Source organism: Enhydra lutris, unplaced genomic scaffold (genome assembly GCF_002288905.1).
Source record: "Enhydra lutris kenyoni isolate GAN:26980312 unplaced genomic scaffold, ASM228890v2 scaffoldscaffold27, whole genome shotgun sequence".
Lineage (NCBI taxonomy): Eukaryota > Metazoa > Chordata > Mammalia > Carnivora > Mustelidae > Enhydra > Enhydra lutris.
In genome coordinates, this window is record NW_019154111.1 from 27,624,112 (window position 1) to 27,649,960 (window position 25,849).

The following is a 25,849-nucleotide window of genomic DNA, read 5'->3' on the forward strand; positions in this document are numbered from 1 at the left end:
TTCCCGTTTTTGTTGTTTGATTTCAGCTGGGTCTCTCCTTGACAGTTAGTCCTTTTAGGGTTGTGGCTATTAAGAAGCCAGGCTTTCTGACAAGCCTGCAGCGGCCAAATGCAATTATAACCTCTCAGAAGGTTTAACAGGCTGGAAGCGTTTTGGATTTTACTAACAATCTTTATTTCCTATAATGCCCTGTCCTGCTGATTGCTGTACTTTTTTTTTTTTATTATTTGGATACAGAGCTAGTGATTTAGACAATGTGTAGGTATCTGCTTATGTTCTAAATTAATTTTCCTGTAATTAAAAAAAATCTGGTAAACCTTTCCAGGGAATCGTAGTCATAGGGGATTTTTTTTTTTTTTTAACTTCCCATGGGGATAGGACTTTGGAGTCCACTGAAAGGACTGTATGATTAAACAAAGTCATTCCTATATTTTCATTAGCTTTCATTCTGACTGTGACCGTTCAGCAAGACAATAGTTTGTCCTAGACCCACCTTTGGGAAGGGGTTCCAGTTTTCCCTCTCTTCAAAGTGGGGGGAGGAACCTTTGCCAGGCACTGTACTGGCAAAGAGTAGATGTTGGTGGTTATTATTTTCCTTCTGTCCCCTCCTCCCTCTCCCTTTTTGGGTAGATTAACCCTTGCTAGGAAAAGATATTGCCTTTGCTGAAATGGTGAGGGACTGGAGTGTCCCCCTTGTCACTCACTGGCTTTAACACTCAGTGCAGGAAGCACAGATCCATCCAGCAACACTGTCCCGCTTGGAGTCGATCCCAGATGTTGCTTTCTTCCAAGTGTTAAATTATACAGATTATGGATGGGATTTATTTTCTTGATTTCTTTACATGCCAAGTCACAGCTGGGTGCTGGTATTGATTAGTTTTTCTCTCTCCTTTCTTTATAAGCCTTGGGCAGAGGCTTATAACACACTCTGGGATTTCCTGGAATGGCAAACCGGATATTATCGGTCAAGTGTTTTGGGCTGCAGCAGACACCTTGCTTTTGGGTGGTTGTGATTTGGTTGCAGAGAAGGGGGAGATGGAAGGGTGAGCACAGCGTTGGGAAATGGTTGAGTTGAGAGGTGAGGATAGAGAGGGGTCTGCTCATTTATACAGTATCACACATACAGGAATGTTAATTTTTTATCATTAATTTTTGAGCATTTGGCTTATGAAATGCTTAGCTGTTCTTTAGAATCCATCTGTTAGGCGTGTGCATTTTGTGTATGTGTGTATGCGTGTGTCTGTGGTGAAAATTTTGCTAGGATACTTAAGTGTAGACTTTATTTCTCACCATGGAGAGCACTATTTGCAGCTGTCTATGCTGCAAGTTTTTTTTTTAAACCTTGCTTTTTAAAAAAAAGTACATGTGCTTTTCTCATCTAGTTCTTATAAATACTAAGGAAGAGATATTTTACGGGCAAAAATGTTTGGTTGTTATCAGGTGTAGTAGTAATTCAGTTCCTCATTCTTTGAAATAAATTAGTCTTTGTAACTTGAAATAACTGAAGTTTTACTGCACATTGTATATTTTTCCAATGATACTTCTTAGCCATCATCAATTATATATGAGATAATTATATGTCTTTATATATTTCTGTTTTAGTTTCAAACAACATAGTTAATATGGATAAAATTAAATTTCATACCTGTAGTAAGATGTATCAGATAGAAATTCTTTTCAAACCTGACATATGGGCACTCTTGATCCAATTGTTGGGTGGTCTTAAAATAATGTATACTTATAGACCTAAGTGTTCAGATTCTAGAGAATTAGAAGGTATAGTGATAAAGCTGTAGTCCTGAGGGATAGGGGAACTTGTCTCTTTTAAACCATATTACTAGGCACAATGATAGACATATTTTATCTTGGGAAATTCTGGTTAGCTCTTGGTCGTAGGCTAGACACTGCTGCCAGCTGTGTGACCTTAGGTAAGTCATTTAACCTTTTTGAGTGCCTGCCTTTCGGACAAATGATATCCAAAGTCCTTCCCAGTATTAATTCTTGAGAGCTCTTCCAAACAAATGCGTCCTTTGGTTAGAAAAATACCTCCATGGTGTAGAGATTGTTATAAGAAAGACACTTTTGTTGTGACCATACCACATGGTTTTTTTAACTAACATCAAAGGTAAGCAAAAGCTACCTGGCAGGCTGCCAGAACCCAGGTGATAGTTACCCATTTCAATCTGTTTGATTCTCTTTCTTTAGGAGGAGCTCCTTGGGCAGTGACAAAAGCATTCTTTTTTTTTTTTTTAAAGATTTTATTTATTTATTTGACAGACAAAGATCACAAGTAGGCAGAGAGGGAGGCAGAGAGAGAGGAGGAAGCAGGCTCCCCGCTGAGCAGAGAGCCCGAAGCGGGGCTCGATCCCAGGACCCTGGGATCATGACCTGAGCTGAAGGCAGAGGATTTAACCCACTGAGCCACCCAGGTGCCCCGACAAAAGCATTCTTGATAGACAACCCCCCCTTGCAAATTTCCTTAGGATCACTATCTGCTTCCTGCATGTCCTCATCAGTCATACCTCCCTTTCCTCCCTCAAAGGGATGGGAATTAGTCACAGAGAAAGTTACATTTTGACCATTGAAGATACATTTCTGTATTCATTTGTTCAGTATCCATGTATGCACAGGCTTCCCAGGTGAGACAGCGGGCCTTACTGGGCTGCAAACTGTGTGCCTCTCAACCCCAGCCAGATGTTTAACATGTGTGAGCTTAGAGGGAGATTATATACTGGATTGGTCAGTGCAAAAAATTCATGAGCCTGACAAGAAACAAAACTCGGAACGAGCTTATCTGAAGGTTATGAGTATCATTTTAAAAATGAATTATTTAGGGGCGCCTGGGTGGCTCAGTGGGTTAAAGCCTCTGCCTTCGGCTCAGGTCATGATCCCAGGGTCCTGGGATTGAGCCCCACATCGGGCTTTCTGCTCAGCAGGGAGCCTGCTTCCCCAGCTCCCTCTGCCTGCCTCTCTGCCTGCTTGTGATCTCTGTCTGTCAAATAAATAAATAAAATCTTAAAAAAAAAAAATGAAGTATTTAGGGGCGCCTGGGTGGCTCAGATGGTAAAGTGCCTGCCTTCAGCTCAGGTCATGATACCAGAGTCCTGGGATCCAGCCCCACATAGGGCTCCCTGCTCAGTGGGGAGCCTCCTTCTCCCTCTATTGTTCCCTCCGCTTGTGCTCTCCCACTCTCTCTGTCAAATAAATAAGCAAAATCTTTAAAAAATAAAATAAAAAAAATAAAACATATAATAAAAATGAAATATTTAGTACTTCCATCACTGAGTTCTTAAAAGTATTCCTGTCCTCCATTTCTCTTGTAGTGTTCTGAATGCATTCAAGTAGGAATCCCATTCCTTTTTAAAGCTTCCTCTGTTTTACAGGAAGAGGTACCTTCCTGTATTCTACAGGATCTTTAGGATGTCTTTTCCTTGAAAAAGTGTACTTTAATGGTAGCTTATATGGGAGAGTTATGAGCGAGTGTGTCTGTCCTCTTAGCTGTTTTTCAGTTTTTTAGTTACTAGTTTCTTGAAATGTTTCCTATTTGCAGTACCGTGTGTCCAGATAACATGTATAGCTAAATAGTGATGTGCTGCCTGAAATTATTTGTGGCACTTAGAGCCTGGCACAGGATTCTTCACTTTAAATGGGAAGCAAAGAGGAGTGATTTACATCTCCAGGCAAAGCATCACTGAAGCAGAGCGCCTGGGTGGCCCGTTGGGTTAAGCCTTTGCCTTCCGCTCAGGTCATTGTGTCAGGGTCTTGGGATTGGGCTCTCTGCTCAGCAGGGAGCCCCCCCCCCCCCCCGCCCGCCCCCCCCCCCCCCCCCCCGCCGCCTGCCTCTCTGCCTACTTTTGATCTCTTCTTTCTCTGTCAAATAAATAAATAAATAAAATCTTTGGGGGAGAAAAAAAGTATCCCTGAAGGGCTGTGCAGACAGAATGGCAACTGATGTTCTTGAGTTCCTCTCTTAGGGGAATAGCCTCTAAACGTGTTTCCCTCTTTTGGCCATTCTCCTAAGGGAGGAGGATTCTTTCACGAGGCACTAGAAACACAGAGATACTACCCTTCCTCTTTAGTGTTGTTGTTTGTTTGTTTGTTTTGTCATTTTTTTCTGGAGGCAGTGTGGTTGGTTTCCTGTGAAGGAGATTTACAAATTTTGAGAAACGTTAGGCTTTCCTGTCTCCAGCTTTACTCTTTTGGAGACTACATTTTCAGAATTATCTTTGATTCAGGATGTCCAAATTTCTAGCATAATGACTTCGTGCTGTGAGCATACATGGCAGGGAAACATTACACTCTAAAGAATCCCAACCAAAATGCTGTAACCGTAACATATTAATACAATGTTTTGTAGCTGAAGAAAATACTATGAAGTTATTTTATTTGGATATACTCTCTGAAATAGAATGGTAAGTTCCATCTAACTTCATAGAGATTGACTTAACGTCAGTGACTTTTAATCTTGGCTAGGAAATACATTGAATAGGAAATAGATTTATCCAATTAATCCATAATATTATTCATAATAGGAAATACATTTACTTTCCTCATTTGATGTGTATACACAAATACCATCAGCACCAGCCCACACGCATAAGAATACAACAATATGTGCTCATATTCTGTGTTATCTTCTATTCTTTTCTTTTATTTATCATAAAAAAAAAAAAAAGTTCATGCTAACTTGACCTAATGACTTCTTAGTGCATCCTGACTCACAGTTTGAAAAGCACTTCTCTGAATACTGCATTTATTACACAGGAAGGACTGGAACTTAGACTTTTTTGGGTTTCTGGTCAAGTTCATTTGTGACATTGTTTTTTTTTTTTCTTTTTTTTGATGTTTTTAACAGTTAGATGTTTGTGTTTATTTTTGACTTAGAATTTAGTAACCATACATAACTTTTTTCCTTCAGTGTTGTAAAAATCTGCCTCTTTATGTACTATTTCTTATTATAGATAAAACAAATATCCAAAGTCATCACATACATTGTATAAGTTGTCTCTTCAAGTTCATGTGTGTCTTCCAACTAGGATCTTTTTGACAAGGATTGGTATGCACTAATTAGTGACCAATTTTGGATGTTTTCTACGTGATTTCCTTTGAGGATGATCTCTGGCCTCTGTAACAAGAATAAAGACAGTAAACCTACTGAGCTATATTGTTAGTTATAGCATTACCACCCATCATCATTTTTTGCTTTTTCTCACGTTGCTTGCTGATTATTATTGGAAGAAACAATGCAGGTTATATAACTATTTTTCTTTTTAAGGCACCTTGATACCTTAATTTGTCTTTTTTTTTTTTTTTAAAGAGAGAGAGCGGGCACATGGGGCAGAGGGGTGTAGGGGGAGAGAATCTTAAGCAGGCTTCATGCCCAGCACAGAGCCCAACATGGAGCTTGATCCTACTATCCTGAGATCATGACCTGAGCTGAAATCAAGAGTTGCCTCTTAAACCCCTGAGCCACCCAGGCACCCCTCGACTATGACTGAAACTGTAGAAGGTACAGCATATAGAGAAAATGCAGTTAATGCACAGATAAGAATAATTCTTTCTGCTACAGCATGGAGATTATCAGCAAATTCTTTTTTAAAAAACTCCCTTTGTTGGAAATATGAGCAGTATGAAACTTAAAAGCACACATACTCTTGCTTGTGGAGGAGGGGGGTGGCTTAAAAATGAGAAAAGAGAGATTTTTGCAGTAGATGACTTGAGAGAGTGCTGGAACCAGGTTAGCAAACCTTGCATGGTGAAATCCGGATGGATCTGAGATTGTTAGAAGATGGGAAGCAACAAGGATTCGTGATTGGATATGAGGAGTTTGGGAAAGGAAGAAGTTTAGGGTGTCTCTCTGGTTTCTGGCTGCAACAATGGGTAAAACATATGAGACGTTTTTGTAGGCGTGGCAGGTTTATGGTGTAAGATTGAGTTTCCTTTGGCCACCTTGAATTTACCATACCTCTCAAATGTTCAGGAGGCAGTAGCTGCTAGGTAGTCAGCCGGGAACAAAGGAGGGAGGCTTTGGAGAAGAGAGTGTGGTTACAGAGATTTTTGGTTTATGTGTGATGATTGAAGTGGTTGACCCAGATAAGACTTTATTCATTGTATTGACTTTGATTACGTAGTCTGCTTGCTCACTCTAAATTTTAAAGCGACAGGCCCTAAATTTCTAAAGAGCAATTGTCTTGGAGCACTTTATTAATATGGGTACAGGGTACTCTAAAGGAAGAAATATTACCTGTCCAGGTAGAATAGGTAGTAAACTAAATTTTTATGGTCTTTTCTTGCTTCCCATTAGTGCCTTGCCTGGCTAAGGCATCAGTTGCCTCTATTTCTGTGATAGTTCTCTCCCAAGCAAGTATCTCATGCCAGATTGTGCATGTTTGTGAGATTTCACCGACAGGATGTTGAAAAACAGAATGAACAAATATTTTAATAAACAAGATTTATGCATCCCTCAGACAACATATAAGTGCATACACATATCTAAAAATGGGAAAATGCTCAGATATCCAAAGCAGTGTATTAGTACATACAGATTGTGTGTGTGTGTGTGTGTGTGTGTGTGTGTTAAATAGATAGTACCTCTTAGGAACCACAAGGTCAACTTTAGACTTCATTAAGTTATACTACTGCCCTCCTGAAAATCATGTCATTTGAAGTAAGGGATTCCAGCTTAAGATGGCATTGGGCTCCCTTTTCCTAATGTAGACTGTCATAACTTACCACCGAAATATCAATAAATGCACATAAAGAGGCAAACACTGATAATATTAAAAATCAAGTCTGACATAAAGCCTGTTGCCACAGTTTGGGAGTAATTTTCCCCAAGGCAGGTAGAATTGGATTAAGGAAACCAATTGGTGGTTTCTCTCTGCTTTCCTTCATTAAGAAGAGCAGCTTCAGTGACCTGGGCAGAAGGACTATCGTCTCTCCCCATGTCACCAGCTTAGAGGTCAGGTTAGTACTTTCAACTTGAAGTGTTTCATTTCCTGCCTGAGGCATCTATGGGCCTTCTCTTTCCACTTCATCTTTATATTTCCATTGAGAGACAACCATTTCCAGAAACAACTGGGATGGGAGGGGGGTTGGGGGCTGGGTAGCAAGGAGTCTATGGGAGATGCCACTTTGTCTTTGAGAAGTGTACTGGGGTCTCTATAAGAAAAGTGATTTCATGGGTGCCCTTGAAGGGCTGCAGTAACAAAGCATGTTGGGTATTGTAGTTTTGCCTGCAGTCTCTTGGTGACAAGTAGTGGGATAAAAGATGATTCACCTGAATTGCCAAAAACCATGGCACATGGAACATGATGGCTTATAGCTGGGAACTTGGCTCAGAGCTGTGCGCATCAACCAGATTTTGAAGGAAGGCCTGTAAGGGGGACTCAGTACATACTTTTATTTTCAGCCATATTAAAAGCACTGCAGGGAGTTTCAGAACCAGTGGTCACATTTGTGTCCCTAAAAAGAATGAAAGCTACTAAATCTGGAAACAGGCATGTGTCACTTAGTAATAAATTAAAACATGACTGTTTCTCAGCTGGGGAGGAAGAAGGGAAAGCATGACATTCACATGGGGAGGCTGTTGGAAATTGCAAGTACATATGTGTATTATCCACCCCTATTCATGTCCCAGGTGAGTGTGCCAGGAAGAGGAGGCTGGTGGGGTTTCTTCTGGATATGAAGTTAGCAAGTCTTTCTCTTGATGAATTGGATAACCATTCCTCCCCCAAGTTATGAATCATTTTCATAAACCAAGCAATTTGTTTATTTTTATAAGTATTAGTTGGACATTAACCTCAAAATGTCTCCTTGAAATCTTTAAGCAGAAATGTAGAGATTGGGTTCTATTTCTTTTTCTTTTCTCCAGAATAAAGCATCTTGTCTGTCACTGGTCACTGTAGGTAAACATGTTCAGTAACATGGGCATGTGTGTATGTGAGGCAACCAAAAATGGCCCTCACCTGGGTCCCGGGGAGAGGAGAGAGCCTGTTGGTAATTCTCCTGAGGTGTCCAAAGTTGGTTGAAGAGTCTGTTGGTGGTAGAGCTTCCATGATGGCAAGCCTAAGAGGTTACCTAGGTTCTCAAAGAAACATGAAAATTCAAACATGAATGGGTGATTATAGAATGGATGAAGATAGAAGAAATTGTTGAGATTTTTCTCCAGAAATAAACACTAACAAAAGATAGGGGTATTCCTACAAAATTACACACATAGTAGAAGTTTGTTGTTTCTTCAATTTGCCTTTTTTTTTTTTTAAGGAGAATTGTATTTGTACTAATTTTCACTGAATACTCCCAGCTGTAATTTATAGAAATTGATTCAGACAACCAAATATTTGCATTCTTGGCTCCATGTTAGAACACTAGGTATAAGTTATGTTAAAAATACAATGATGAATGTTGAGGGGCGCCTGGGTGGCTCAGCGGGTTAAAGCCTCTGCCTTCGGCTCGGGTTGTGGTCCCGGGGTCCTGGGATCGAGCCCCGCATTGGGCTCTCTGCTCCACAGGGAGCCTGCTTCCCTTCCTCTCTCTCTCTGACTGCCTCTCTGCCTACTTGTGATCTCTGTCTGTCAAATAAGTAAATAAAATCTTAAAAAAAAAATACAGTGATGAATGTTGAAATGGGAAAGTACTTAAGTGAAGAATGGGGATACAAAATTACAAAAGTTGCTGTGTTGTTATAACCAATAGTTTCAATTGAAAAATGGCGGTTTGTTTTGCCTTCATACTTTTAATTGTGTCCAAATTAACTTGCATTTCTTTTACAATCAGAAATAATGATCTATTCTCTTCTATAAGTTGACCAGGATTAGAGGTTAGACTGATGGAAGCTGAGTCTGAAATGCCTGAATTTACTTTGTCATTTATGTCTAGGAAGTAATCTGTTCCAGAGTTTCAAAGTGGCTTTCTTTGGTGTACCGTCTTGATTATTGTGATGGCTCTGCCCTGTTCATGCTTCCTCAGCCCCAGTGAATTTGTGCTTTCAGATGACCTTGAGGTAGAACTCTTTGAAAAAGAGCCCTAATCCTTCTTTGAAAAAGAGCTTCAGAGGAACTCACCTAAGATAAAAATGCTGTTCTCTCCATGACGTATTCATTTAGAGAACTTTGAATGTAGGTATCACTGCTCACTTTCCCGTGTTTTGTGAACTCAGTGGGCCCTGGGATCATTTATGCAAGAGAAATTCATCCACAGAGTCAAAAAGTCAAAAAGGTTTTAGTTAGCAATCGGGAATAATTTCTTATTCATGGATGTTACAGACTGAATGTTTATGTGTCCCCACCACTCGAATTCATATGGAAGCTCCTACCCCCAGCAAGGCTATATTTGGAGTAAAGAGGTAAGAAATAACAAACAAGGGCACAAAGGTGGGGCCCTGATTGGATAGGATTAGTGTTCTCTTAAGAAGAAACCCTAGAGAGCTTGGTTGCTCTCTGGGCACATGCATGCCTTAGTGTTTGAGGACACAGTGAGGCGCAGCCAACCACCAGCCAGGAAGAGGTCTCTGGCCAGAAACTGATCCTGCCGGCCCTTGTTCTTACACTCCTAGCCCCCAGAGCATTGCGAAAATAAGTTTCTGTCATTTAAACCACCTCATCTATAGTGTTTTGTTATGGCAGCCTGAGCTAACACAATGGATCTAAACGGTTTTGGGTACTAGGAACAGGGACAAAGTAAATAGAAACTGAATCCTGGACCTCAGTGTGACAGATGTAGTCAGTGTAGATCCTTGTCCTGGCTGAGGTCTGAACCCCCTAGCCAACCCACAGAAGCACGGAGTTAGCTGAGTCAGACTATTTGATGATGATTATCTGCTCTGGGCATATGTTTATTTGAATAATGGCAATTTTGCAAAGGTGCTTACATTGTCTTAAGGCATCAAACCACATTGGATGCCTGCAAAGCTTCCAACTAGAAAGCATCTGGAGAAGTAGGATCTTGAGATGCTTCTTTTCTTCCTTTAATTACTTATAAAGTAAAGTAAAAAATTACTTCCTGTAATTACTTATAAAGAACCTGAGGTGATAGGTCTGACCATTGAGGCTAGCATTTGAACAGGTAGATGGTGTTTTACTATACGGAGATTCTATTGGAGACATCACTTTGGTATCCTTTGTTTTTGAAAGGCCTAGGTGGCTCAGTTGGTTAAGCATCTGCCTTTGCTCAGGTCATGATCTCCAGGTCCTGGGATCGAGCCCCTTGTGAGGCTCCCAGCTTGGGAGGGAGTCTGCTTCTCTCTCTGCCTCTCCCCTTGCTTGTGCTCTCTCTGTCCCTCTCTCTCAAACAAACGAATAAAATCTTGAAAGAAAGAAAGAAAAAAAGAAAGGCTGGCTTGGGTGTTGAATGCCAGCTCCCTAAGGAGAATAAAGCAATATTTGAGGGAAATTCCCCCTCCCCCCATTTTCTATCCTTAAATATGTTTTTCCTGATAGCTGGTAGTACATACCTCTAAGAATTCACTTGCTACCTATTTTTGTTTTCCTTAGTGGTAACTATAAAGGAGTATCCTGTGACTCATTGATGGAGAAACTTACATTGGATGATTATTTATTGAGTATGCCTGCTATGTATAAGGCAGTGTGCTAGCTTGGTGGAGCATATAAGGAGGTATAGATCTGGATCCATGAACAAGTAATAAATTGAGACATGTATCATATTTTTATCTCATTTAATTTATACATTTATTCAAGGTACGTGTGATCTATTTTTTAAAAATTCAGTAAGCCCCCCCCCCCCAAATTCAGTAAGGCAGTGCATAAACAGAGAAATCAGTGCAAAGGTTAAGACAGTTATTTCCCCTCAAGCTTTAAAATGAAGATAAGGACTTGGGATGGTGGTATTATTCACTTGTGAGCCCGAGGAAACAGCCCTGCGGAGGGCGTGTCTCATATCCTGGAAAACTCAGAACTTGTACAAAAGAATAGGAGTTTCAGTTTGAGATAGTCTGTGTAGAAGTGAGTCACCAGCTGCCAGGATTGTCCAATATAAACACCTGAGCCATGTTGTACTTTAAATAGCTGGAAAACCTTTTTCCTCTTCCTACTGGGCATTTTCCATGTCCCACCCACCATGTCCCCTTGCCCTGTCCCCCCAGCACAATCCTATCACCTCCCCCTGTTAAGTACCTTAGAAAATGGCTTGCTATTTATTGTAGTTTCCTTCTAAGATTGGGCAGAGGAAGAAAGATAGATCCAGTATTTCTCACTCTTAAAGAAAATTTTGAAGCAATAAATAAAAACCATAGTAAATGTTTTAAGTTACAGAAAAGTAAGAGTGGGTAAGTAGAGAAGAAACTTAAAAGATGGAATGTTTGTATGCCTGTGGGATTGGTCCCATACAAACACACTGAAGCCTTAGCGCCAGTCTGGAGAAGATGAGTGATTTGTTCAAGGTGACCCAGCTGGTACGTGGCAGAGGTGAGATTTGGACACACTGTCGAAGTCTGGAGCCTGTAGCCCCTTCATGGCCACCATCTTCTGTGCACACAGTCAGGCCTACAGCAAGTCTGGGGACCTAGCCCCAGGCTGTGGGGTTCCATGGACAGTGGTGAAGACATCGGTCACCATTCTTGACTTTTTAAATGAGATGCTGGTATTAATACTAGAAGTCTGTGCTGTAAGTATGGGTATCCCCTACTTTGCTAAAGTTCGCCCTACACCACTTCCCTTTTATGACAGACCTATAGTAGTACCTGTTTTTGCAGAGTGAAAGGAATCCAAAGAGGATTGTTTTTACAAAAAAAAGGGGGGGGCAGAAAGTGAAAATACCATTCAGCATCTGTTTTGCCGAGAGCTGTTGGAGAGTGGCGCCACCAAGCGCTTCCCCTGGAACCACATTCAGCCTCTCGGCATCAAGCCGCCTATCAGAAAAGGCTGAAGAGAGGTTATTTTTTTTGAGTCTGGGAGTGCTTGTAAATTTTTCCATGTAAATTAATGGTAATTGCTTCTTTGTCTTACGCATTTTCTTATGAACTTTCTTATGAAAGTTTTCATAGGATTGCTCTACTTTAGGATAGCAGGGGAAACCTGTACCCACCTTGTCCTTTTGTTCTAGCACTGGTCTCTGGTGGTGGTGGTCAGCTGCACGGCGTGCCGTCTGCCTGTAGGTGGGGAGTGGGATACAGCACAGTGGTACTGGAGAGACCACCCGATGGGTCAGGAGTTGATGGTGACAGAAGGGTGTGGGGAAGGGGGGTTGAGAGGCAAGGATGAGACCATGCTGTGTAACCAGAAGGAAAAGAAGTGTGTATCTATGAATGAGGGTGGACCTTAGCCAAGCCTGACCAGCAACAAGGAGGAACCGTGGAGTAAAACCCCAAGTTCTCAGTGAGCAGGGGTGTGTGTCTAGAGACTAGAAGAAGGAGAGGTAGAAGGAAGGGAGCATCAGCATTGATGATCAGACCACGGAAGCCTTCATCTGTGAGGCTGATGCTGGTAGCTCTAGCTTCTCATGGACCCGGGCATCTCACTCTGCCCCATCTGTGCTTGGGGAAGCCTCATGGTGCAGAGCCTGTGAGCTGGTGCCTTACAAAGCCTTGGTGTGCTGGAGAGGTACCCCTTGTTTAAATTACTGCAGTACCTTCTTAATTTGTCTCCTACGTAGTCTCTTCTTTCTCGAGAACATGCTCTGCATGAGAGTGCAAGTGATGTGTTTTTGCAAAGTGAATTTTTGCTTGGTGGTGTGCATCTGGAGAAACAATACCTGTGGTGTTTCCTTTGCAGTTAGGGTTGTGTCCTTTCATGGCTCACAAGGCCCTTCTTAAATTGGCTTCCATCTGCAGTCCGGTGTAGTGTCAGATGGTTCTTTCTCCCATACCCTGGGCTCCATCCTAGGGAACCCCTTACCTTTTCTCAGACTCCAGGCCTCTTTCCTTGCTGGAACTCTGCCTTGCTTGACCACCCTCTTTCCACTTCTTTACTTGGGAAGCCTAACTGTGGTGTCTTTAAGAGCTTCCATTTCTGGGGCGCCTGGGTGGCTCAGTGGGTTAAGCCGCTGCCTTCGGCTCAGGTCATGATCTCAGAGTCCTGGGATCGAGCCCCGCATCGGGCTCTCTGCTCTCTAGGGGAGCCTGCTTCCTCCTCTCTCTCTGCCTGCTTGTGATCTCTCTGTCAAATAAATAAATAAAATCTTTAAAAAAAAAAAAAAAGAGCTTCCATTTCTGGCTGCTCACAGAAATGAAAACTTGTCCCCCGTTCCTCATTGTGCCTGCAGCTGCCTCTCTCAGGACCCTTTTTTTTACTGCCGTTCGACATTGTCTGCCATTGCTACAGGCTCACGAAGCCTTTGAAGCCAGAGATGCTGTGCTCTTCAGCTTCGATTTCCCTGGATGATAAATACAGAGCCAGCTTTGAGTAGGCCCAGTGATGAATCAGTGAACGAATGGTCTTAGTCCGTTCAGGTTGCTGTAACAAAATACCACGGATGAGGTAGCTTTATAATCCACAGAGATTTGGTGCCGGCATGGTTAGGTTCTGGGGAGACATTCTTCTGGACTGCGGACTTCTTGCTGTGTCCTCACCTGGTAGAAGGACCTGTGGAGCTCTTTGGGGTCTCTTTTGTAAGAGCATCAATCCCATTCATGAGGCTTTACCCCTGTGACCTAAACATCTCCCAAATGCCCCACTTCCTAATACCATCACACCGGGCATTAGGATTTCAGTATATAAATTGGGGGGGGGTATGAACCTTCAGACCAGAGTGAATGGGTTCCTTGGAAGAAGGGGAGATCTCTAGGCTTAGTGTGTTGTCGTTATTTGTTAGGTGTTTTTTTTTTTTTTTTTTTTTTTTTTTTACCAGGTTGCATAGAACGCATAAACCAGCCTCTGAGAAGATGAAGCGACTAGACTGGTGGGGTAAATGCCCCCAACATCTGCCAGTGTTGGTCCGGGGGAAGAGAGATTTGTCAGAGAAGTGACAGAATTTGTCGAGAGTCTAGGAAACTATCTACGTAAATTCTGAAACATACAGCACTGTTTTGTTTGTTTTGTGACCATATAAAATTGGCATGAAAAAAATCCACATAGAGAATAAAAACGAAAAAGGTGTGAGTGCTCTTTCGTGACGAGATCCACTGCTAAGCACTTAAGTCTGTGAAGACAGGGCTGGATTTTTTTCTGTTGTATCCTCTGTGCTTAGTATACTATTTAGTACATACTTTATAATATGATTTATACTATGAAAAATAAAATAGATTTTGAGTCTGTGTGGGTAGGTCTCAGTTGTTCATGGACTGTTCACAAGTCAAGTCACCACCACAGCACGTGGTTGGCTGCCTGACTGTTCACATGCCGGACGATGCTGGGGCACATCTGTTTGTCACATGCTCTGGCCACCATGTGATCAGCAATTGTAGGAAGTCTTCTGGCTAACACTGTATCTTAGACTAACACTGTATCTTAGACATTTTTTTAAAGTTTTTATTTTAATTCGGGTAGTTAGCATATAGCAAAATGTGAGTTCAGGTGTGCCATATACTGATTCAGCACTTCCAGGCATTAGCCTGTGGTCATGGAAGCAAGGGCTCTCCTTAATCCCCATCACCTGCTTCCCCCAGGGGTGACCCACCTCCCCTCTGGTTGACCAGTTTGTTCTCTACAGGTAAGAGTCTGTTTAAACATTTTTAGTACTTCTTTCTCGTTTTTTTCTTTTCCCGACTTGTCAGTGATTCAGCTTCGCAACAGAAGTTTCATGCTGCTGCTTTTTCAGAGTAAAAGTATCCTAAGATTGCAAGGCACTTATCAACAGACAAAAAAATCCCCCCAAAACCGCTACCCAGTATGCACTTAGCCTTTGGTGAGAAACAGCCCTGTCACTGTACTGTAGCCAAAAAATACAGAGATCTATGACATGCTGAAGAGATACACTACACTTGTCATTCATAGTTTCTCATTTTTAAAAAATTTATTTATTTTTAGAGAGAGAGAGAGAGAGCATGCACAGGGGGAGGGGCAAAGGGAGAGGGAGGAGGGAAGCAGACTCCCCGCTGAGCTCAGAGCCTATGCTGGGTTCAGGTTCAGTTTCACAACCCTGAGATCAGAACCTGATCAAATCCAGTGTCGGTCACCCAGGTGCCCCAGCTTTTCTTTCTCTCTCTCTCTCTCTCTTTTTTTTTTTCGTGAGATCAGCCTTATTCATGAGAACATTTTATTAGAAGCCATCTGTCATGTCCCGTTGGTGCGACTGCAGGTTGTGTTCTGCACAAGGTGGCTGGGTTTGGGAATGTTGCCTCTGACAAGAAGGGATACTCTCTTTCTGATTTGCGTAGTAGTGAGATAAGAGCTAACAGGAACCCTGATCCTTGTTCTTAATTGATATTGAGCAGATAAAATTTTGAAAATATAAAACAAATTTATTAGGGTAAAATGCTGTTTTTATTGGCTTTATATGTTGGGGTTCTAGCCAAGAATTCATTAAAAAAACAAAAACAAAAACTTGACTGTGAAAACCTAAGGTTGAAAACCACTGACTTGGCAGAATGCTTTGGAAGGAGACTAGAGTACTGCAGGTAAATTTCTCTTACAGCAGGCTTTGAAATTACTTTCCGAATTCTGTTGATGAGCTGACATCTTCCTGCTTTCATTGGCATTGGAGAAGTCTTCTGGCTTGGGGGGTACGAATTATCATGGAATTATTGCATTTGCCATGAGATACAATTTGCACCATTTATATTGATGTAGTAAACCTTTCGTGTCTGAAAAACGCATTTGTTTGATACCATCATAGTATCAAGAACCTAATTCAGAGGGCTCATGGGAGTTTATGAGAGCAGGAAGCAGCCTAGGGTTCTGATTTTGGTGCTTTCATAGTAACTGTATGAACTGTATGAGGGTGTTTATCTCTTAGGGACTTCTTAAGGTCTCATGTAAAGTGAGGCTTGGATGGAGGGATTTCCAGTATTCCTTGAAATTCTAGAATTCCGTTGTAAGTTCGAAATTTCCTTGGGGACTCTGACTAGATGTCAGTGGAACTGACTGGAGTATTCTATTTCTGAAGTGTTTCACTTTGTGTTTAGGTAACTGAAGGTGAAGTGAGACCTTTACTCTTTCTGGTGGTCACTTGTGCCAGACCATTTACTGCATTCACACTTTTATGTGTTATCTCAAACCTTTTGGGCAATTCCCTGTGGAATTTGGTTCTGTGAATTTTGTTAAGTGTTTGATAAATATCACATTAAGCCACTCTATTCCCCTAAGTCCTTCTGTCCCTAATAGGCTTTTGCCAGGGTTATTAACTTATTCAAATGAATAAACTAAATCCCGTTGTCTATTTTCAAGTCACATTGTACCAATTCAAAGAAAACAAATTGGTTGAGGGCATCAGATTTGGACATAATCTATTTCTGAAAAGCATTTTTTCCTTTTTAGTTGTGAAAAAAGAGCTCAGGGATGGAAATATATTACACTTAACTGTCAAACAGAAAAGAATCATCCTCGATCTCATTTCACATCCAAATTATACCACTCAGAGGCCACACTGTGCAAGACTGGTCAGATTCCACTGACTGGTTGAGATTACTTCTCTAATTGGAAAAAATTAGGACTATTAATCATTGTGACACAAGGCAAAATGTCATCATGGCATGACATCCTTATTTTCTACCTGAGAAATGGTGGTTTCTGATAGCAAAACCAAACCCTCCTTTCTCTTCTCTCCTTCCCATTTCCTCTCTGGCTGTGTTTGTCTGGAGTAGATCAGACAAAGAGTTGCAAAAAGCAGAGGGCATAGAAACGGAAGAAAGCTTTCCTTCTTTTCTATTCCACAGAAACAGGTGTGATAATAAAATGGGGTAGAGGTGGAAGGAAGACCTCATAAGCTAGGGAATTATATCGTTGCATAGGCATTTGAAATTATTTGCATTAGGTAATTGATGGAGATAAAGTCTTTTTAGGCATGGGGACATCAAAGTGATTGAACTCTGAATTTTCATTTGTTCCTCCTAAATTCCCTCAGAAGGGAAATGGTTTAAGCGCTTTGCCAGGATTTTCTCAGGAGGATAATAATTTTCTAACTATAGAGGTAATTATGGTTGTAACACATGAATTATTTTGGTATTGAGTTTTGTAATTTCTTAGTATTTTGGCATACTTAAAATTTATTTGGACAATTGCACATTTTAAGGAGGATTTAAAAGAAAAAGGCAACTAACTGACAAATGCTGGAGTATCTCATAGTTAACTTTTAAAAACATTTAGTCCCCCCCCCCAACCTCATTAACATCACTTAAAAAAAAAACAAGAGTAGTGGGGCTCCTGGGTGGCTCCATCCATTAGGGGTCTGACTCTTGGTTTTGGCTCAGGTCATGACCGTGGGGTCATGGGATCAAACACTGCGTCGGGTTCCACAGAGTCTGCTTGGGATTCTCTCTCTCCCTCTGCCCTTCCCCCTGCTTGTGTGCATGTGCATGCTTTCTCTCTCTCTTTCTCTCTCTCACATTAAAATCTTAAATAAAAAGAGAAACAAATACATGAATGTGTACAAAAATGTATAATTAGGGACCCCCTTCTGATTCTTCTTTTTTTTCTTTCTTCTTTTTTTTTTGGATAGCCATGGCTTTTTGCTGGGGTACCTTTGTATCTCTAATAAGCCACGTCTTCTGTAGGTCTCTGAAACTCTGTTACCCTCCTGAGTTCTTGCATTACTCTAAAGGGGTTAGTGGCATTTTTGTGTGTGTTGTATTATTTTCAGAGGGGAAAACTATTATGACGTAATTGGTGAACCTTAGGTCCAAATCCTGCAGTTTTTCTGTGGCTGTCTCATTAAGCGCACTGGGAATATTCTTGCATTTCTGTTTCTACCTCGGTACTCATATTAATTTAATGTCAAATTTTTATTTTTATCTTTTTTCTGCGAGCACTTTATTTTTTTATTTTATTTTACTTTTTAAAAATTTTTTATTTCTTTTCAGCATAACAGTATTCATTGTTTTTGCACCACACCCAGTGCTCCATGCAATCCGTGCCCTCTCTAATACCCACCACCTGGTTCCCCCCCCCCCCCCCCCCCCCCACCCCTTCAAAACCCTCAGATTGTTTTTCAGAGTCCATAGTCTCTCATGGTTCACCTCCCCTTCCAATTTCCCTCAACTCCCTTCTCCTCTCCATCTCCCCTTGACCTCCATGCTATTTGTTATGCTCTACAAATAAGTGAAACCATGTGATAATTGACTCTCTCTGCTTGACTTATTTCACTCAGCATGTTTCAACTCATGTTGCTACAAAAGTTGGGTATTCATCCTTTCTGATGGAGGCATAATACTCCATAGTGTATATGGACCACATCTTCCTTATCCATTCGTCCGTTGAAAGGGCATCTGGGTTCTTTCCACAGTTTGGCAACTGTGGCCATTGCTGCTATAAACACTGGGGTACAGATGGCCCTTCTTTTCACTTGATGTCAAATTGTTAATGCAACCATATTTTGTGATGATCTAGACTATTACAGGCAATACCTCATTTATAGAATAGTAGTAAACAAGTACTGAAACTCATTATGTGTCAGGCACCATGCCAGGGTTGTGTAGACATTTCGTTCTCTGCTCAGGCCAACTGCATGGTACTGTTTCACTCCAATTTTACAAATGAGAAACTGAGGCACAGAAGTGTTACAGAACCTGCCAGAGATTTCAAGGCTAATGAGTTGTGGAGCTCTGATTTTCTGTTACATTCCAAACCCCAGTGCCTTAACCACTGGGTTACAGTGTCTCCCTGGTTGGGTTTTTGTTGCCAAATCGTTTTGTTTGGGTTGTTGGTGGTAGTATAGGAGTTGGGGGTATTGATTATCCTAAAGGTAAGCTGTTGACGAAACCCATAGTTATAATTGCAGCACATGTTACTCCTTTTGAAACCCGCAACTCCACTAGTTGTAAGCTGTTCACTGACACAGCCAAGGCTAATGGTTGGACAGCCTGTGATTTTGAAACCTTTGCATTGGACTGGGCCCTTGATCTTACTGAGAGTGTGCATGATGTCCCAATGAGGTTCTCCAGGTCAACCCATCACCACCCCAGAGTTCATCAGAAGGCAGTTTGGCCTGAGACTCAGCTGAATAGGGGCTGCTTCCAGGAGCCTGGTGTTGGAGCGTCCCCAAGTGTGCAGCTGGGATGGACACATCGACCAAAGTGACCCCTTCCCTCAGCTGCAGCCCCTGATAGCATGTACCTTTCCTCCTCGTGGTAACCATCATCTGTCATGTCATGTAGAAAAGGCTGGATTCCACTTAGCAAAGGCAGTGTAGGACGGTGCACTCATAAGGTGGGAAAGGCTGTTAATGAAAACAGAATACACAATGGTAGAGACCTGTCAGGTCTTTGGATGGGGCGGGGGGGGGGTCTCTATGGCAGTACTGGGGAGATGTAATGATAACACCATCCTGTAAGGTTAGTATCATAGTCAGACTGAGGGTTTCTTTTATTTCAAGTGACTTTTGCCCCAAAGAGCTCACTGAGGATGACCCATGTTCCAACTCCCTTGTGAAGTCATCATCAGGTCTGACAGATAATGACTCGAGTGCTTAAATTATACCTTTTCTGTGTGTAGAATAATAATACCCTGTTCCATGTATATGGGGCTTTTTAAAATTTGCAGTGCCTTCTCACCTGTCCTGTTGGATTCTCTTAGCATCTTAGAAGTAGATAGGAGAAGATAGTTTCCCATTTTTAACGATGACACAGTGAAGGCACAGGGAATAAAGTCATCAGCAAAGCACAAATAAAATGTGACAGGTCAAGACAGCCCAGCTCTGCTGTTTGTTTGAAGGACTGTCTCAGTTTGTTCCTTTGTATACATATTTTCTCTGTCTGCAGGGCTTTGACTGTTTACCCCACTCTTGGTACATGTACATGTTTGAGTAGTGGACCAAACCAGGTCCCTATGGGTGGCCACCACGTGTAGATGAGAATATCAGTGTGCCAGCCCACACTTTGTTACTGTGTTCCCCAGACCAAACTCAGCCTCCACATGGCTAGTGCTGTGTGTGCTGGTTACTCTATATTTTTTTTTTTAAAGATTTTTGTTTTTATTTATTAGACAGAGATCACAAGCAGGCAGAGAGGCAGGCAGAGAGAGAGGAGGAAGCAGGCTCCCCGCTGAACAGAGAGCCCGATGCGGGGCTCGATCCCAGGACGCCGAGATCATGACCTGAGCTGAAGGCAGAGGCCTTAACCCACTGAGCCACCCAGGCGCCCCTGGTTACTCTATATTTCAGTATTACTGGTTTCCTATGAATTCCTTAGCATTTTATAGCCCATCTCAGTTTTATTTAAAAATTTTCTATGTACGGGAATGTTGCTAAGCTTTAGTTTCTTGCTCCGTAAACAGGGATAATAATACCTACTTGCTTATTCACAATGTAATTATCATGATCAGCTGAGATCATTCTTGTGAAGCCATGGAAATTATAAAGGGCTTTACAAGCATAAAGAATTACTATGGATGACCTTAAGGTCAGGATGGAAGTCAGCTCTAGTTGGAATAATTGTTCGTGATACCATCCATAACTCCTTCTCTCAAGACCTGCTACGAGCCCCCATGAGGAGTTATGGGGGTCACACAGGGATTTGTGAAGGAGCAGACTTGCGAAGCCCCTCGGGAATGGTCTGGCTTACACTTCTGGGAGCCATTGACCAAGGCCTATGACCATAGGAGCAGGGCGCCCCTGTCAGGAAGGAGTCACCTGCTGATCTCCATGGAACCAGGTGTTTATGAGGTGGGCCAATGCCATGCTGCCTGGAACTTGCCAAAATGTGGATAGTAGCTTATGCCTTTTGCTCAAAAAGGAAAAAAGAAAAACGAAAGACACTTTGGAGTATATGCTTTATTAAACTTCAAGTCAGATGTTTCTTTTGTGATGCTCTTATGTGACAGTGAGGGGGAGTCTGTCGTGCACTGTGGAGAGATTGCCGAGAGCACTGTCCATGTGAAGTGCCCCCTGATTGTGCAGGAGGGGGGCAGGGAGGGCTTGGGAAAACTTGACCCTGCCCAGAAGTTCTTAGCAAGTGATGGTCACTCACATGACTCTATCTGTGCATATTCTCTGATCTAGGAGTTCCTCCTTTGTGCCAGGCGCTGTGCTAGGTGATGCGTCAACACTGGGGAGGGTGGGGTTTTTGGATCTCAGGAAGCTTAGAAATACACTCCTCCATGAAGTATGTGTTAGGTACGTGTGTTAGGCAGTGTAGTATGCTGTGGGTACAGAGATGAACAGCGAATTCCAAGGAGCTCAAGTCTGCGCGGAGAAGACAGAAGGGATCACGGGCTGTGGTCCTGGGAGAGTCAGGGGGCACGGAGGAAGGTCTCCTTTGATTGGGGCAGGCACGAGTATCCTGGAGATGGTAATACTTGGAAAGAGTGGCAAAGTAATTGGAGGAGTTAGGTGGGTGGAAGGATTGGGGAAGGATTTCCCTCAATAAAGTATAAGTAAAGGCCAGTAAGCCTAATGGTGTGTGCACAATGGCTGGGGAGCTGCATTAGATTACTCTGAAAAAATTATTATTCTAATACTCCTGTATGTAGTTGATGCATTACCTTATTCCATTTTAGATCTGTGGCTCTCAGGCTAGCTGAACCCTTCACCCCTCACTCCCAGGAGTGTTGGCAATGTGGTGTTTTTCGTTAATAGAGTGATTGGGAAGCCCTAGTGGCATCCATTGGACCCAACTGGAAATACTAGTTGGCCTCCCGAAGGAAAGACGCCTCTGTCCCAAATCCCTACGGCGTCTCCTTGAGAAACCCTATTAGGCAAAATCCCATGATGAAACAAGGAGGTGAGCATGCTTGCTATTTTGAATTAAGGCACGAAAGCCAAGGCCTTGGTTTGTGGGCCCTCAGTAGGGTCTGGAATGACTTTTCTATAAGTAACTTTCATTTGAAATTTCTTTTGCTTTTTCTGGTTTCCATGTCTTATTGCTGTTCTGTCGCAATTCTAGATAATACCTTAGTAGATGACATCTTTTTTAAGAGGAAATAGTTAATTCTCCTCCTGTTCTTGAGTGGGGGAGCTCCATTAAAGAAACAGTCAGCCCTTTCTCTGCTGCTTCCCTCCCTTCCTCACTAGATTGCCAACTGGCTGGCTACTTGGAGAGGTGTTGGCCTGGCTCAGTCCCTCCTTTCCAGTGGTATCTGTCCCTGTAGAGAGTTTGCCTTCAGATTTGTGAGGTTAGTGGTGGTGTGGGAGGCCTGCATGTTTGTGACTTAAACTCATTATAGGAGTGTTAGCTGGGCTGTGTTTACAGTGATGTAGTCAGTGTACTGCACAAAGGGAGCAAGTGGTGGCTGGAAGCCTGCCAGAGCTCCGCTGTACCCAGCCCGCTGTGCTGGGAGCTGAGCTGTTCTTCTGCTCATTTGAACAAGAGCACTGTATAGACCAATGGCCGCCATGTTGCACAACTCCAGAGGGCACCTTGGTATTCTCATTGTGTTTCTACATTTGGTGTTCTAGGTCTTGTATGTTCTGCCTTGATAGTGAGCAGAATGTGTACACATCCAGCTATGCTGTTCTGTGTGGGGCTGGTTGCTAGTAAAGCTGACATTTTGATCCCCATTGGTTTGACTTGCTTCCTGTTTCATTCCAGTGGATGAAAGGGGTGTTACTTACTACTTTACCTGGTCCTTTGGTTTCTTTAGTGAAACAAGGCTTTTGTGGTCTGTGAGATCTAAATTTTGTCTCTTACACATACAGTTGGTACGTGTTTGTGATTACAAGTTCACAGCATAGAAGAGCATAGAGTTTGAAACTCAAGTGTCTCTTCACCTCCCCCACTCTCCTTTTTATAAGTTACCATTACTGATGCTTTGGGGGAGAGTCTCAGATTCTTTAACATTCTGTCTTTTTAACAATGTGACCATTGGGGTGCTCAGTTGGCTCGGTTGGTTAAGTGTCTGACTCTTAATTCTGGCTCAGGTTGTGATCTCAGGGTTGTGGGATTGAGTCAGGTGTGCTCAATGGGGAGTCAGCTTCTTTTCCTCTCTCTCTGGCCTTCCCCATGCTCATTCTTGTGCATGAACACACGCGCTCTCTCTCTCTCTAAAATAAATAACTCTTGGGGCATCTGGGTGGCTCAGTTGGTTAAGCAACTGCCTTCGGCTCAGGTCATGATCCCGGAGTCCCAGGATCGAGTCCCACATCAGGCTCCCTGCTCGGCGGGGAGTCTGCTTCTCCCTCTGACCTCTCCCCTCTCATGGTGTCTCTCTCTCTCTCTCCCAAATAAATAAATAAAATCTTAAAAAAAAAAATGAAAAAATCTTTAAAAAAATGTGATCACATTATATAAGTGTTGCAACTTTTAACATTATATTTTTCCATACATGTACATTATAAATTTAGCTTTTAAAAGCTAATATATTTTAAAGATTATTTATTTGAATATATTTAAATATATTGAATATATTTAAAGATTATTTATTGTTTCATGTACCTCAAGAAATTGAGGTACAGAGATCAGGTAACTTGTCTGAGGTCATGCAGGGCAAGGATGTAACTTTGGTGTTCGAAGCTAGGTCTCGTGACTTCAGAATGGGTATTCTTAGGTCTGTTTGATAGCATACGGTATAAAATTCAAAAGGTGCAAAAGGTTAGTGATTGGAGGACAACTGAGGTTCCTGTTCCTTTTCCCAAAATTCTCTTCTGTGGGGAGCCCTTTGTCAGTTCATTGGGAGCCCCTTGGGTACACATGCCCACGCTCCACTGTACACCCATTAACATACGGCAATACATGGACATACAATTTTTTTTTCTTTATACGAGTGAGACACAAATACAGCTGTTGTCCATCCAGGTTAGCCCTGTGATGCTGCTTCCCATCACCCTCTGTTTAGCCTCTGGCAATCACAGTTCTACTCTTTGCTCTATGTGTTTGAAGATTTTAGATTTAGATTTTTGATTTTAGATTTTTAGATTTCACATGTAAGTAAAATCTTGCAGTATTTATCTTTGTGTCTGGCTTATTTTACTCAGCACTGTATCTTCTCAGTCCACTCATGTGGTCACAGATAGCAGGATTTGCTTCTTTATTAAGGTAGGATACTCTTCCGTACCACATTTTCTCTATCCATTCATCCCTTAATGGGTATTCAGGTTGCTTCCATATCTTACCTTTTCTTTTTAATAGTTGCATACTATTATACTGTAGGAATGTATCATAATTTGTTTAAACACCTCTCGTCGTGGTTTCCAATAGCACGCTATTCGAAATAATGCCACCTCAAAGGTGTTTCTGTTTGTTATATGCAAATATGTGCAATCATGTAATGACACACGGGAATATCTGTACAGTATATTTCTGGAAGTACGATTGCTGGGTGGGAAGGGGTGCACGTGTAAGCTTTTTATGGATCTTGACAAATGATCTTCCCACAAGTCTGTGCCATTGTGGGCTCCTCCCAATGTCTTTGTTTCCTCAGTCCCTTGCCAGCATTGAATATTATCTCAAATATTGTATTAGTTTGTTAAGTGATGTCAGTACACGAAAAGAAGGAAATCAGCAGTGTTTGGAGTTAGTTATCTTTAGCTAATCCAGTCTTGATAGTATTCATATTCTTGATAGTATTCAGTACTCAAGACTGATGTGCAAGTTATGCAGCTACTTCCCGTTTTCCTAAGAAATGTCTTCCATTCTTTTCTTTTAATCATGCAGTTACTATGAAGCATTTTTTTTTTTAAAGATTTTTTATTTATTTGACAGAGACAGCGAGAGAAGGAATACAAGCAGGGGGTATGGGAGAGGAAGAAGCAGGCCTCCCGCTGAATAGGGAGCACCATGCAGGGCTCCATCCCAGGACCCTGGGATCATGACCCAAGCTGAAGGCAGACACTTAATCACTGAACCATCCGGGCACCCTATGAAGCATTTTTTAATCAACTTTAGGCAAGCCACCTGCACCATGTCATCAACACTGGGAAGCTTCCTAGAGGGCATCAGTAACTGATTTGGGAGTCTGGACTTAGTGTCCTGTAATACACAAACCAGCTCACCATGCCAGCCCTTCCTTCCAAGGTGTTAGCAGTGCATAGCCCCCAAGTGCTGGGGGGCACAGTGGGAACCCCAGCTGCTCCAGAGAGCGGTGCCATCATCAGGACAGTCAGCTCATGCTGTCATCCAGGAATTGAGACTGCTCCATAAGTCACTCTGGGGCTTGTGCTTTTATCGTCGGTGCTGTGTTTTGAGAGTTTTCTAAGGAAAAGCCAGTGCTTTGAACTGCGCACACGCAGATTCCATTTCAGAGTGTTTGGGCTCCACATGATCAACTCATGCTTACTTTCAAGCCTGAAAGAGCAGAATATCTGTCTGATCTGCCTGGCGGATCTCAGATGGTGTTGTGTGGAGTAAAAGGCTGCTTGCAAAAGGAAGGGAGGATTTTGTATATGGGTTGAGGGGTGCTGTGCCTCCATTTCCTTGAGGCCCCAGGCCTCTGAATGGCTGTTGGGTGGTTCAGGAGGGCAGGGGTCCCCAGGAGGTTTTCCACGTTGAGGTCCAGGCTGGGCTCTGCTGCAGCTCTGCCGTGTGCTCAGCGGACACCCTGTCTTCTGTACAGTCAGTTGTCCACGTGATGAAGTACGGATGCACGGTACTTACCACTGTCCAGTGGTTGACTTGGAAGCTGTCACGTTTTGAGTTGTTACTTTGGAATTTTGTTTTCTAGTCATGTTCTATTTTAGCCTTTTGGACTTACTGTTACTACAGAACAAGGAGCTGGTATTGTCCCCCCCCCCCCTTTTCAAACTGAATTGACAACTTGTCAGCTTGCTGACAACAAGCCAGAAGCTCGTACAATAGGGAGAGCCTAAATGGAAACTCTTTATGCTTATACTAAAGTGATGCGAGTGTACATTCAGTATTCATCACACGGTT

General features: G+C 42.3%; 1 protein-coding gene across 1 annotated transcript in view; it reads left to right on the plus strand.

The window, feature by feature from the left end:
- The window catches only part of LOC111151991 (dedicator of cytokinesis protein 4), a gene marked incomplete at its 3' end in the record, with an annotated part of 345,451 nt that overhangs the window by 1,153 nt on the left and 318,449 nt on the right, over positions 1-25,849 (plus strand). The gene's annotated exons all lie outside the window — the stretch shown is intronic.